The following is a 14133-nucleotide window of genomic DNA, read 5'->3' on the forward strand; positions in this document are numbered from 1 at the left end:
TTTCACTTTATTAACATCCCCCAGGAAAGCTGGTCCATCATTTCCTGTTACATTGTTGTATTTTTCCGCCTTGCCCCCATCTCAGTTCTTTGTGACCAGCAGAAACTTGGGACCCTGCCCCTTCTCACTGTCCTGCCTGGCCACCTGTCCAGCCCTGTGCTCAGCAATAATGACCAGCAGACAGTGCCTTTCTTGCCAAGTGGAGCCGACGCTCTGTAGGCCATTGTCTGTGGGGCTACGCTGCTGTCCCCATCACTGCCCCTACAGGACACTTGTCAACAGCTGTGAGAGGCTTCCCACCCTGGCCCATATAAAAGGAAGGCCTGGAAAGGCTTCTCGGAGCATCAGTTCAGAGGTCCCACAACCAGCCAAACAATACACGATTATTCAATGGCTCCAATTCATTTTCCTCTGCTCCTCCCCCACGGTTACCCTTGAGAGAAAACTAATTTGCAGAAAAATAGCCCCTGCCAGCTAACTTCTCCTCCTAAATGTATTATGACCCTGAACTCTTGTTTCTGTGGGTGCTTATTCTCATAGTAAATGCACAAGAGTTCTGAAAAGCCACTTCTCCTTTAAAAACTACCCCACACCCCAGCCTGGGAGATGCTTTCTTTCCTTTTATTCTTTGCTTCTCTTTTTAACATGTGTGCTGAAATTGGCACTTTCTCTTTTCAGTTCACTCCCTTCCTACTATTAATGCAGGCAGCAATGGAGAAATGTGCGCAATTTTTCCAGTCTCTGCACTCGGCAAGCCCATGGGTGATGGATTAAAGGTAACAGGCTCTACCTTACATATCACTATTTAAGCGAAGCGCTGAGCCGGCCAACCGGTGATGCATGGTGTCATCCAAGCGCCCGCTGCAAGCAGGGGAGCACGGCTGCCTCCACTGTTGTCTGAGTAAATAATGGGGCTAATGGCGTTTGGTGCAAATGAGACTCCTAGAGAACACGTCGGGCTCCTCCATCTCATTTTTTTTCCTCTCTCTCTCCTCTCAGGAGCTTCACCAGTGTGGCCTGCCTTGGTTATCTGGGGGAGGAGGGAAGGTTCTCGGGGAGTTCAGGATTTTGTAACGAATATTGAACGCCAGGGAGAATGGATGCCAAGGTCAGGTTAAGAATAAAGAAAATTGATTTGGAAGTCTGGGTCACGATGTGAAAGGCCCTGAATGCTGCCAAAATATTTTCATTATCGCTGTTTTTGTTATGGAAAAGACGAGGCCCTGTGCAAGGAGGCTAAGAGGTGGGAGCTGAGGCTGCAGAGAGGGAGTCTGAGAGAAACAGGGGAACCAGAACTCCAGGATTTCCTGGCTTTGCGTCCCTGAGCCTCTTTGCCTGGCATTTGCCTCCCCTGGACAAGTATGTAGATGGACAAACACTGATAATGGCGCTTATTCCCACAGAACCAGGCAGTTCTGAACTCTCCCTTTCTGTCTCTCTCCTGGTTCACAGAAGCTGCAGACAAATTCTTCTCGTTCTCTTTGCAGGAGTAAGCTGTTCCATGCATCACTGTGACTCTTCGTTTCGGCCAGGCCTACAACATATCTGCAACGCAGGGCTGTATATTTTAACAAAATGCTGTTATTATTGGAGCTCTGACCCGATTTTGCTTCTATATTCTGAAGTAGAAAAGACTCCAGTGGCATGAAATTAGCAACACATTCTGCTAGTGTGTTAATTGTGTGAGAGTTTTTGGCAGGAGGAGCTCTTAGCACAACATGGAATTTATTTTTTATTTAAATTTGGTAGTGATTTCATGTCGTGTTTGAGGAGAAGCACCATGGCTTAAACCACTTGGGACTTACTGTACTTTCAGGAAAAGAAAAAAAAAATGTGCCTAATGCAGTGGTGCAGAAGGAATTATGTAATTTTTTTACTTAGCAGGGAAGCTGCCAGTGCCGGTTTCTAATTTGTTAGGAGAGGTGGGCATTCCCAGGCAGGGGTCTGGAATGCCCTGGGCCCCGGTGCAGTGTCCAAATGCAGTCGTATCTGGCGTAGCAGATTACCTAGTTTCATAAAAGCAAAGATACATGAAAAACAAAGTCAAATCTCACGGGTCAGAGTGGCTATTTTTGTCCCATAGGTACCCCTTCTGAATCGCCCAAGGACCAAAGGGGAAGTTGTATGAACATGGCTGTTCATGTGACCATGTGGATGGGGAGCCATATCCAGAAAGGGGAAGGACGGGCAGACGAGCCAACAGATGTGTCCCACCAAAGAGGATGGACCCCTGCCCTTATCTTGGGGGCAGGAGGCCACTCTGAAAGAGGAAAAAGGTAACATAACATTTATTGAATACTTGCTGTCTACCGGCTGCTGTACGGGCTGGCATATGTCATCTCCTTACCCCAGCCATATAAAGGGATTCTCTCTCCCTTTCCCCCTCTGCTCCTGGCCTCTTGCCCATCTCCTCTCCCTACAATTCCCTCCTTGCCCACCAGCCACCACTAAGCTCTCACCTGAGAGGCTCTGAGCTGCCCCAGCCAGCTGCGAGCTCCTCATTGTCCTTTACTGTGTGGCTCAGGCCAGCAGTTCAAAGCAGGACAGACAAGGGCTCTTCTCCTGGTACCAACACTTCTGTATCAATTATTCCAGAATAATCCACCATGACTTTGATTCTGCAGACAGAACAGGACTCCAATCCCAGCTCTCCCTCTTGATGCCCTTGGCAAGATGATTTATTCCCTGGACCTGGGTTTCTGCATCTGTGAGAAGCAGCCACACTTTGGGCCAGGATTACACAAGGTGATGGATGTAGAGTTCACAGCCCTGGGGCTGGCCCATGACCCCGTTAGGTCCCTTTGCTTCCCAACCCCACAGTCATGGCAGTCACATCTACTGAATCCACATTAGGGGCCAGGCACCATGCCAAGCTAGGCATGAACAGAGATGTCCCCGGAGAAACCACGGAGTACATACCACCCCTCATTTAACAGCCACACAACCTGGAAGGCACTGCATGACAACCATCCTTCTACAAACAGCAAATCTGAGGCTTAGATGAGGGAAACCACATGGTAAAGAGTAGAGCCAGGATTTCACCTTGATTTGTCTGATTCCAAAGACTCTCCTTTTAATTCATTGGGTCTCAACCCTGTCTATCACGGGGAGCTTCTAGGTTTTTAGCTTTATTTCTTTTTTTTTTAGGTTGAGCCCTCCATAAAAGCACCCAGTGAAGGGGCAGGTGGGTGCCGAATCTTCTCCCTGCTCTGCTTGCCAAGCCCCTGGACTGGGAGATTGCATTGGCTCAGAGGACACAGAGTGTGTGTGTGTGTGTGTGTGTGTGTGTGTGACTTAGATTAGGGAAAGGGGTGTGTGCTTTTCTAATTCACACAAAGGTTTTGTAGTAACAGCAACTGCCCTGAAATTGAACCTACCTCGCTGAGTTATTATGCTAGACAAATGTGAAAATTTAAATAAAATGGAGGCTCCCTAGGGGAGTTGAAATTTGAACCCAAGCTGTCAGTCTCTAAAGCACCTATCCTAACCCCTGTCATTTTCCCGGGAATGCAGAGAAGTGATGGTCTCTGGGGAATTCTACAGATAGGAAATTCTCTGGGCAGGCAGACGGGGAGAAGCCTCACAGAGGCGGGAGGTGCAGTCCCTCCCTTCAGGGCCAAAAGCAGGCCAATAAAAGCCAACCAGCTTGTTTCCCTTGCCCATCTAGTTAAGGCCTCAATGCCTTTGACCTTCAAAAAACATCTAAAACTTGCGATGACAAAAGTTTTCTTGGGGGAGAGGGACGTAGCTGACAAGGGAAATGGTGATGCTTGGCACCTGACCTCTGTTTCAAGTAGATTCCTTCCAGGCTACCTACTTGATCGGTAGGTAAGGTAAAGAAAATGAGATCGTAATGTGATAATCTGTCACTATTTCTCCTTATCAGATCATTGCCTTTGCTGGCCTTTGGACTGAATACTTGGCACAGCATTTTAGAACAAGAAGATCCCTTAGAAATAATCCACTCCAGTGGTTGGCATCAGAAAGCCCTTTTAAGGATGGAGGTCTTCACAGGACCCTTCACCATTTCTGAGCTTATACGTGTGTTAAGGTGGCAGAGGCTCACTAAAATACCTTATTTCTTTGCCTTTGACTAGAACTTTAGTAACTTAATATGTTAAAACTTTGGACATCTCATGCTGAGTTCTGGCCAGCAGCTATCTGTCTTTAATTGATAAGAATGACAATGAAATCACTATGACCCCAAACCCCACTTGGGGTCCTGATTCCCAAGCCAGGGTTTAGTTCCATCTTCTTGACATTTAGGTCAATGATGAATTTTGTTTGGTAATTAGTTTCAAATCACCCAGCTTGATTTTAAAAACAATAAATTCGTTTTTCAAATTTCATTTTAAAGAAAACATAAACTAGTGTAAATTTAAAACCAGATCATTTGCCATCAATAGAAATAACTAGGAAAACAAGGCATTGTGATTGAATTCTAGCTAACTCAGTTGCCTACCATGCTCTTAAACTAAGGCCTCTTCCCTCTTTGTTAGGGAAAGGGGATGGGGAAGATTGGGTAATGTTGGAGAGGTGTTAAGGGAAAACCGGCCCCAAACTGTGGCTTTGTCTAGACTTATTCAGAATATGGAAAGGCAATCAAAAAGGGAATACTTTTCTCACAAAAAAATTACGTCATATTCCTGCTGCCTTCAACCCATGGGAGAAATATCACATTACAGAGGTCATCAAAGAAGTCAGAAATGGAGCCTCTGCCTGCATCCACTATCTTCCCTTTTCCAGTTTGACCAAGGACTTACCCCTTTGCCCTCTTGAATGGACCATCCTTACTTCTCCTTCTCCAGGGCTCGTTGATCCTTTTATCCCCTTTGCTCCCCATTTTCAGAGCCCTGCCTCTGCTACTAGATCTCAAGTCATGGAGTTCCTAGCTGGAAGGTGAGGGAGCTTTGGATCTCGGAGACAGGGGGAGAGGTGGTGGTGGTAATGGCGGTGGAGGTGGTGGCGGTGGTTGGAGACCACTGATGTTAACCAGACCTGCTATTCCTGCTCAATAATCCAGGCTTGTTTAGTCCCTTAGTTCTCGCTCCCATTCCCATTGTGCTGTGGGAGTGCAACTGAGCCTAAATGCTAATTCTCACACCCCATAAAGCCCTTTAGCCCCTTGTTCCCTTCACCCTCCCCCCCGCTCTCCCTGTTCCTCCGTAACAAGCAGGATGCTCCAGTCTTATCCTTTATAGCCTTTACTCTGTCCTGCCTTCCCAAGGCATTCATAAACTGCAACACTATTTTGACACTCAGTGACATAGGCTAGAGAGATTATTTAACTACCCAGCATTTTCTATCCAGTTCACCACCCTACCTCAGTGAATTTTGAAAATTTAATCATCCGACGCCAAACAGAATGTGGTTAGACATGCCAGCCTTCTTGTTACTTGAATCTTCTCAGTTATTTCCTCCTCCATGTCCCTGGTGTTTGTTTACGCTGCCTCATTATCTAAAACTCCTTTATCCAGAAACTCTGTAACCTGAAATGAGATTGTGTTACTGGATGTGTTTTATTTACTTTGAAAACGGTCTAGCTCACTTGAACCCCTGCTTATCCGATTTAATTCAGTGCTTGCCTAGAATCTGCAGATCACCAGGACCTTGGGGATCCCTGCTCTTATTTGTCTTATTGTTTAACCTCTGTTGCAGAACAACGCCAATTTCAGTCTTACTTTCTATGGTGCAAACACACGTCATGTTATCTGAATCCTACAGTTGTTCCACTATCTCTGTTCCTGACTACTTTTTACAATTCACATTAAAAAAATAAGAATTGGACTTTTTAAACCTCCTTTGGTATCCTGGGGCAGCATTGCCACAGGGAAAGGATACTGTCTTGCATTTAGGGACCTACGTTCTTAGCTTGGTTCTACAGTTGACTGTGTAACTTAAAACAAGTCCCCTAAATTGCGTGTATTTCCATTTCTCAATCAGCCAACTGGAGACAATAGTATCCAGGCTTCCTTGTCATCTGATGTTCTATAGATAATAGAGAGTATAGCTGTAGACAAGTTTAGAGGGAAATATCCTTTATATAATTAATCTAGAGAGAGAGTCATTCACAATTAAGTAGTAATTAATCCAGAGAGAGTCCTTAATAATTATTTTTATAATTTCTCACAGTTGGCAAAGAATAAGATTGAGAAGTGTTAATGGAAAACTGGCATCAGACTGAGGCTTTCTCTGGATGATAGAGAAATGCTGATTCCCAGCAAATGCGCACCCTCACTCTGCTTGAACACTTCCTGTAATAACAAGATCACCACTTCTTTTAAAAGTTTCCATTATTGAACTCCTAGTTAGATATTTCTTTCTCGCACAAAACAGAAAATATCTCTTTGGAAAAATCTCACCTGCTTGTCCTATTGCAACTCAATTTACCAACATTTACCAAGCACCTACCATATGCAAAGTCCTGTGTCAGTCATCTAGAATTCCAAAGATAAATTCAGCTAGGTTTCTGCATTCAAGATCTTTGCAAATGTTCTGTAAATGAAAGGTCAAATGCTGTGTTGGATATTTTAAAGACAGAGATACTCCACTACTGGCTAAGACGTGTAATAGAGACCAGACTTCCCCTTCTGCCTGGACCAACCAAAATAATGAACAAAATATGTGCAACAACAGTCTTTAAGACACTGGATACCAGGCAACAAAAAACAGTGATTCCTAAGAGAAGGGGAACAAGCAATTGCTCCTATAAAATAAGCTCAACCAATCTTACTGCCTTGAGAGAGTTTTCAAGTCCCCATAGTGGGAAGGGCGATTCTGGCACAAGGGTCCAGTGGACTCCCAGAGAGAAGACAGGGATGATTCCTGGAGACAAGGACAACTAGAGTTTGCAGGACAGACTACTGAAGAGAAGATAGCTGCACAGGGTAAGAACACCAGACATCTACAGAGGGTCCCCCTTGCATATTCAGCAGAGTACTGATCAAGGAATGCATGTGAGGAAACTACCCAATGAGGAAGGTACCACCCAAAAAAATTAGAGGGAGAAGAAACATGAATAGTGCCTGTTTCCACCCGCCAGACTAAAAACTTCATAATTCATGGGGCACTGGGTAGAGTACTCAGAAGGTTCTTTTCTCGGTAATGAAAAATAATTCACCCTAGACTAAACACAACTCTGGTTCCACCTAACAAATCTTAAAAACAAGACCCAAAAGGAGCAAACTGTTTACAAGCAATTTAACTGCATCCCAGAACAAAGATCAAGAATATTTATAGAAATTCAAAAATAGCCAGTACCCAACAAAGAAAAATTCAAAAAGTATGGCATCCAGTAAAAACTTACCAGTTATGCAAGGAGGCAGGAAAATATAACCAATAATTGAAGAGAAATAACTACTAATCAAAACCAATCCAGAACTGACACAGATGTTAGAATTAACAGACAAGGACATTCAAGTATTAAAACGGTATTGCAAGTGACCAACTAGTGAAGTACAAACAGAGGAGATATTCAGAAGACCCAAATTGAGCTTCTAGTGACGAAAACTCCAATTTCTGAGGTAAAAATTTACACTGGATGGAATTAATAGAAAAGTGGGCATTGTAGAAAAAAACTAAGAAACTTTAAGAAATAGCAATAGACACTATGCCCAATTAAAGATAGAGAGAAAAAAGAATGAAAAAATGGAGACTGACTGATCTTTGGAACTACTTCAAGTGGTCCAATATTCGTCTAACCAAGCAGATGGAGAAATGGAAAAAGAATCAAAGCCCAGCATAGGAAACATAAAGAAACTAAACCAAGGAACATCATAAACAAATTGTTCAAGCCAAAGATAAAGAGAACAAGTAAAAAGCAGTCGTAGGAAAAAGACACATTATGTATAGAGGAAAAACAATGACAATAAGAATGGCAGCAGTTTCTCATCAGATACAATGCAAAGTGAGATGACAGTGGGCAACATCCTTAAAGATGAAATACTGTCAACCTAGAATTCTATACCCAGTGAAAATACCTTAAAGAAATGAAGACAAAATAAAGACTTTTTAGACATAAAAAAGAAGAAAGAATTTGTCACCAGCAGATCCATGTTCCAAACAATGTTAAAGGAAACCTATCAAGCAGAAAGAAAAATGATGCCAGATGGAAATATGGATCTATGCCAAGGAATGAAGAACACTGGAAATGGGTGTAACATAGGTAAGTATATAACGTTTTAAAAAATTATTTAAATCTCTCTTAAAGATAATTGACTGTTTAATCAAAAAATGTAAAGTAAGGTTTATAATGTATATAAAGGAAATGTATGACAAAAACAGCACAAAGCCATGGAGGGAAGAAATGGATGTATCCTATTGTAGGGTCCTTAAGCTATGTGTGAAGTACAGTATAACACAACAAAGAGTTTAGCTAAGAAGACAATAAAGAATATAAAATGGAGTCCTAAAAAATAGTCAACCTAAAAGAAGGCAGAAATAGAGCAAAGAGGAAATAGGGAACGAGTAACAGACAAGAAAAAATATATCTTGTCATCCACTCTGGACTCAAAATACGATCTCCCCCTTTCTAGAGTAAAACAGCCTCCCCTAATGTGGAAACACTGCCATGGCCTCATCTGAGACAGGTGCTTCATAAGACAATGCTTGTCCTCCTCAACATCTGACCTTGCCCTCCTCCCATTACTAATCACTGGAGTCAGGTCTCAGCACAGCCTGACCCAGGAAACACAATGCCTTCTCTTTATGTTGCAAAACACTTGCAAGACCTGGAAAATAGTCATTGGGAGAAATCAGCAAAACACACATGGAAGCGCATTTTGAGAGGGTTGGACAAGGGAGCCCTGAATATGAAGATAGATGGAAAGAATTCGTTGATATGGGAGCATCCTTCCCTAACTCAGGATTTAACATCCTGGCAAAAACATCAGAATCCAGTCACAACACTCTGCTGGCATGACTCGTTGAAGCTTGGATACAATGGACTATAGTAAACACGGCAGAGTTGCTAGAATGACTTTGGCACACTAAAGAGGATGGGTCAAAGGGAGATGGAAATGTTAAAATGGATTTATTACTGTGATCATAGAACTCTCCATCTGTCTGTACTCCCTGGGAAGTCTCAGAGGACATTCCTTTCACTACAGAAATAAGAAATGCACTGATGAAGAAAGCACTAGCATCTCTTGAGAAACTCCAATAGTGGTTATCCCCTATGAACCAGAGTTAATAGGAGGAGATGCTGCCATGGATCTGGGCACCTTAGCATCCATCAGGATGATAGGATTCTGGAATGTCAGAGGCCAGGTGGCAATTCTGGTATATGTGATTACTGTAACGGGCAACTAGGTTGGAAGATGCTTCGCCCCTCAGGAATCTGTGGCAGTGGCTAAAAGGCCAGAGTGTTGCCAGTGATGAGACAGATGAACAGCCAACCAGGGTGGTGCTTGACTTGTAGAATTGGAAAAAAATTGAGAGCTTATACAAAGTAGATCCAATAGGTCTACAGACCCACCTTGTGGTTATTTCCCCACTTCCCAAGTGCATAATTTGGATGGATAAACAAAGTAGCCAGCACAATCCTCCCACTGGTTCCCTGACCTACAGAGTAAGAGTCACTAGAGTAGGAAGGCCAAGTGGAAGCCTCTGAAACTATCCAACCCCAACCCCACCAGCCAAGAGAGTAAACCCAAGTCAGCACTGCATCCTAAAAGAGAATTCATGTGAGCATCAAAGACAAAATATGTAGGGATGACGGTCTCCATCATATCCCTGTATAATTCACCTGCATGGCCCCTGAAAACATAAACTAACAGATCATGGTGGATGATAGTGGACTACCATAAGCTTAACCAAGGGGTAGCCCCAATCTCAGTTGCTGAGCTACATATGACATCTTTACTAAAACGCAGCCTCTGGCCCTCCGTATGTTGTGAATATGTTCTTTTCAACCCCTCGTGAATAAATAGGATCAAAAGCAGGTCTCCTTTAAGTGGGAAGGACATCAGCACACACTCATAGCCTTGCTTAAGGCTGTGCAAAGCTTCTTGTGCAATGTCACAAAACAGTCTGCAGGGATCATAATTGCCTTGATATTCCGTAAGCATGCTGGAACACTAGATGGACGACATCATGCAAATTTAACCCGGTAAACAGAAACAGCAACCTGTATGTCACAGGGTGGGAATGAAACCCCACAAAGATTCTCTAACCTGCCCCATCAATGACATTTTTAGGAGTCCAGTGATCCAGGGGGTGCTGGTACAACATCTTCAAGGTAAAGGACAAGACATTAGGTCTTGTACCTTATTCCAGTTCTCTATTTCAGCATAACAAACCACCCCAAAACTTAGCGATGCAAAACAGCAACAATGCTATGCTCATGGATTCTGTGGGTCAGGAATTCGGACAAGACACACCAGGAATGTTTTGTCTCTATTTCTTGATTTCTGCCAGATTTCTAAACTGTGGTTCCATGATAGAATTAAGCCCTAATGCCCTAAGGCATCTATTTGTATGTAATGAGTTAATTTCTCTCCCGTGTATCTAGAATGGTACTAGTTACATACCATACTTGGGTGAACTGAGAAAATAGTCATTAAAACCATTTTCTTTCTTCTGCAGCTCAGATGAGGAACTTCAGTTGAGAGAGCCTGGCTGGAGCCTTAGGGGGTAAACTCAAGTGCCTCTGAGTGACTCAGATTGGACAGGAATCTTATGGAGTCATCTTCACCTGTATTTCCAGTGCTTGGGCTGGGTGACTCAAAAGGCTAGGCTCAGTGAAGGCTGTCGACAAAAACACCAACATACGGCCTCACCATGTGGCTTGGACTTATTCTCAGTAGGGCAGCTTCAGGGTTGTTGGAAGAGCAAGTGTCCCAATGAATGAGGGAGAAGCTACATGGCCTTTTATGACCCAGCCTCAGAAGTCATGTAGTATATCTTCCACCATCTTCTATTAGTTGAAGACGTAAACCCCAGCCAGCTTCCAGAAGAGGGGACATGGACCCCATCTCTTGATGGCAAGTTTCAAAGAATTTTGAGGTGATGTATTAAAACCACTAAAAATCTTCAGAAATAGGAGGCAGCATATACTACTCTTCGAAATACTGCTCTGACCCATTTATTGGGTGACTTGGAAGGCTGCCAGTTTTGAGTGTCAGAGCAAGATCTGCAGCAGGTCTGGGCTGTGGTACAAGTGGTCCTGTCACTCAGGCCACATAACCAGCAGAGCTAATGGTGCTATTTATTGCAAATAAAGATGTGTGTGTAGTCTCTGCCAAGCCCAATAAGGGGAGTTGCAGCACAGATCCTAGAGTCCCAGAGTCCTTCCTTCTGCAGCAGAAAACTATAAACAACTTGAAAAACAGCTCCTGAGCCCTGATAGAGATGGAGCCTGACTACGGGACATCAGGTGACCATGTGGCCAGAACTGCCCATTATGTGCTGGGTATTATCAGACAGACAATGTTGGGCACGCACAGCAGGAATGTGTCATGCAATGGAAACAGTTCACTGGGGTGTGGGCCAGAAGGTATACAGAGGGCACAAGTAAATTCCACCTGCCTCAGATTCCCGTGTTATCTACCTCCTTCCCTCAGTTCATACGTAAGGCCTTATAATTTACTACAATCAACCAAGGGGAAAAAACTTGGACCTAGCTCACCTCAACCTTGTCCGGGTTGCCCTGACAAGTTGGTGCTAACAAAAAATGGGCCTCCATCAGACTACAGCCTCATTCTAGGTGGCCCTGAAGGACAGTGGAGGTCACTCCTCGCCGTGAGCAGAGCTGTAAACAATGTACTGGTTCACTCACTTTGAGGGCAGGAGAAGCAGTGTGAGTTAATGGTATATCTGGACCCATGGGCAGTGGCGAATGGCTTGCTGGTTGGGTCAGGAGCCTCAAAGGAGCAAACTTAAAGTTTGGAGACAAGGAGATAAAGTGTGGAGAAAATTATGTAGATGGATCTATGGTCCTGGAGACATAGCACACGGATCTCTGGCTCATATCCAGGCCCACCAGAGCACCTCCCCTGCAGGTACAGCACAGAACCACTAGGTGGACAGGATTTTCCTGAGGATGCCAGCCAGCCTCTCTCCCTAGCAGCTCCAGAACTTGCATGACAGAGGGGACATGGAGCAGGGATATAGGATCTGCATGGCCCCAGCAGCATGAGTGCCATCTCACCAAGACCAGACTAGCAACTGCTATACAGAATGTGTGCCTGTCACCAGAGAGACTGACACAGAACACTCCATATGGCATGCATCCCTGAAGGACGCCAGCCAGTCACTTGGTGGTAGGTTTTTTCCACCAGATGCCCTCTATCCCACAGGGAGCAGTGACTTAGCCTTACCAGAAACGGATCTGGGTTTGCCTTCTTTGACCCAGTGCCTCTGCCTGCACCACCATCAACTGAACCATTCTGACATATAGGCACACCCGGATTTTTGAGGAGTTAACATTACAGGGGCAACCCTTGACCATTTGGTGCCAGGAGACAGGAAATGATACTCTCTTCCATTCCTTGAGAGGACAGTCCTCAAAGGTCCAAGAAGGATGGAGCCCCATTTGACCGCCATAGAAACCATCTCAACAAAGCACCTTGGGCTGGCTTTCCCTCCATCTTGCTTGACATCTCTTAGTCTCCCATTCCTGCTGCCTGTGTTTCCCAAATAAACCACTTGCCTCACCCTCCTTTCTCAGGCTTTACCATCTGAGAGAACCTGGGATAAGACGCTCTGAGACCTATTCACAAAACATACTTTTCCTGTGAAGTGAGAAGTCCCTGTGTTGTGATTTAAGCAATCTCTACTCACATGGCACCATTGGTTTTTTTGTTAGTTTGCTTACTCTCTTGTTTTGAGGTAAAAAAGAGTTTAGAGAACACAAAAAAATCAGTTTCCCGCTGAGGTATTGTAGATTCTGCCAATGGATGAGACACCCATCACACTGACCTTCAGGTGGGCTGTGCATGTGGTGCCCTGCACAGGGGGCTTGGCTGAGGAGTGGGTGGCCTTCTTTCACTAAGCAGAGCCCCCTGGCACAGGCCGCATCTGCCCAGAGGAACGGGAGCCTATTCCTAATTCCCAGAAAGGACTGTCAGCTCACTAAGCCATGTGCCTGAGAGGCACTTCCCCCCAAGAAGGGCACATTTTCTAATGAGCAGAAAATCATCCTATGGGCAGCAGAGTTTCAGCCTCCACCCTACTCTACATCTGCCATTCAGCTCTTCATGCCCCCACATTTGGTTCCGATCTAAGAGCATTTTCCTGCTTAATTAAAGACTCAGAACACAACTCACCACATATTTTAAAGTTGTAGGTCCAGAGCTAGTGAGAAAAACATAGTTTTGAAGTTGGAAGGAACTTCAGAAATTATCTAAGGCCAGGCCAACCCCTCTGTTTGACAAATGAGGAAACTGAGTCCAGATCCACCTCTGCATCTCCTCCTACTCTCACCAGGCCAGATGCCAGGCTCCAGCCCGGGCACTGCAGGGGCAGTGTCCGCGACCCAGCTTAGTTTCAAGTAAAGAACTGCTGTAATTGACTAAATGCCTCCTTTCCTGAAAGTGACTTTATGAAGATGAGTAAAGAGGAAACACAGCGCCTGAATCAACATTGTGCAAACTTAAATTACACACTTTCCACTTGTGTGCAATGTGTTTGGAGGAGTTTCTGTTTTTCATGAACACGAGGCAATCTCTTTTGACTTTGGTTACTAGGCATCTGTAAAATTGAGGACATGGGGTTGCATTCATATTATTTCAATGTACACTGAACACCAGGCCAAAAAAAAAGGAATAAAACGAGATTTGTTGAATGGCCACTTGATTATTGTGTTTTCAACAAGCCATAGACATTACATTGAGGCCTTTCAACTCGCTGGTGGCACAGCTTTGAGCCTGTTCTGTTGTAGGTGGTAAGTGATCATATTTCAGTGTGAAATGAAAGATGAGACTGACGAAAAATCTAGTTATAAAGCTGCTGTCTAAAAGGAGGCCAAGAAAGAGAGGCAGGTAAACTAGTTTCCAAGAAATGAAATAAAGAGCAGGAGGGCTCATGCTGTGGCCCAGGCTTAAAGAATTCGTGAGCTCCAGTCTGAGCTCTGTCAGTTACCTGGACATCTTGTGCCGGCTTTTCCTCATTACCTTGCCCAGTTGACCGCTCCTG

The 14133-nt window shown here is 44.4% G+C and overlaps 2 long non-coding RNA genes across 6 annotated transcripts in view; one reads left to right on the forward strand and one right to left on the reverse strand.

The window, feature by feature from the left end:
- The window catches only part of LOC123286514 (uncharacterized), a 117316-nt gene that overhangs the window by 57445 nt on the left and 45738 nt on the right, over positions 1-14133 (reverse strand). The gene's annotated exons all lie outside the window — the stretch shown is intronic.
- Positions 560-13783, forward strand: LOC123286516 (uncharacterized). Of its 3 annotated transcripts, none has more exons than XR_011506449.1 (5): positions 560-776; positions 2084-2276; positions 2596-2745; positions 3148-8164; positions 10585-13783. It is a non-coding gene; the product is annotated as an uncharacterized lncRNA (long non-coding RNA). The 3 variants fall into 3 exon arrangements; XR_006528957.2 differs by having other exon boundaries at positions 2625-2745; XR_011506447.1 differs by lacking the exon at positions 2596-2745.

Source organism: Equus asinus, chromosome 10 (assembly GCF_041296235.1).
Source record: "Equus asinus isolate D_3611 breed Donkey chromosome 10, EquAss-T2T_v2, whole genome shotgun sequence".
Classification (NCBI taxonomy): Eukaryota; Metazoa; Chordata; class Mammalia; order Perissodactyla; family Equidae; genus Equus; species Equus asinus.